The following is a 984-nucleotide window of genomic DNA, read 5'->3' as shown; positions in this document are numbered from 1 at the left end:
AAAAATCTTATCTTTTCAAAACTTTTTCAAAAATTAAATCTTTTCCCTTTTTCTTATTAATTTTCAAAATTTTTTTAAAATATTTTTCAAAATCTTTTTCTTATCTTTTACATCATATTTTCGAAAATTAGCTAACAAGTAAATGTGATTGATTCAAAAATTTGAAGTTTGTTACTTTCTTGTTAAGAAAGGTTCAATCTTTAAATTCTAGAATCTTATCTTTTAGTTTCTTGTTAGTCAAATAACCAATTTTAATTTTAAATCTTTTTCAAAATATCTTTTTCTTAAAAATCTTATCTTTTTATCATATCTTTTTATCATATCTTTTATCATATCTTTTTCAAAATTTTATCTTTTTCAAAAATTTGATTTCAAAATATCTTATCTAACTTCTTATCTTCTTATCTTTTCAAATTTGATTTTAATATCTTTTTCAACTAACTAATTAACTTTTTGTTTGTTTCTTATCTTTTTCAAAACCACCTAACTACTTTTCCCTCTTCAATTTTCGAAAATATCTCATCCTTTTTCAAAAATTCTTTTTAATTAATTAATTAATTTAAATTTTAATTTTAATTCTATCTTATCTCTAATTTTCGAAATTATTAACTTCTTTTTAAAATTAATTTTTGAATTCTATCTCTCCTCTCCTTCTATTTATTTATTTATTTACTAACATTTCTCTTCACCTCTCTTCATCTCAGATCACTTCCCCTATCCTTACCCTTGTGTTGGGATCCATCCACCAAGTTCTTATCCCCTCTTCCTAACCCTTATCCCTTTCTTCTTCTACTAATAATAATGATCCTCTTTGTCCATATATAGAGGATTCCTCTTCCTTTTCTCTTTCTCTTCTCTTTCATATGAGCAGAAATAAAGAAAAAGGCACTCTTGTTGAGGCAAGGAAGAAACATAGAGGAGCTCAAAAAGCACCATTGGTCCTTCAAGAAGGCGCCGCCCTCACTAAGGTGGATTCATTCCTTG

The sequence above is a fragment of the Arachis duranensis genome, chromosome 6, assembly GCF_000817695.3.
Source record: "Arachis duranensis cultivar V14167 chromosome 6, aradu.V14167.gnm2.J7QH, whole genome shotgun sequence".
Classification (NCBI taxonomy): Eukaryota; Viridiplantae; Streptophyta; class Magnoliopsida; order Fabales; family Fabaceae; genus Arachis; species Arachis duranensis.
This window is presented reverse-complemented; position numbering follows the sequence as displayed.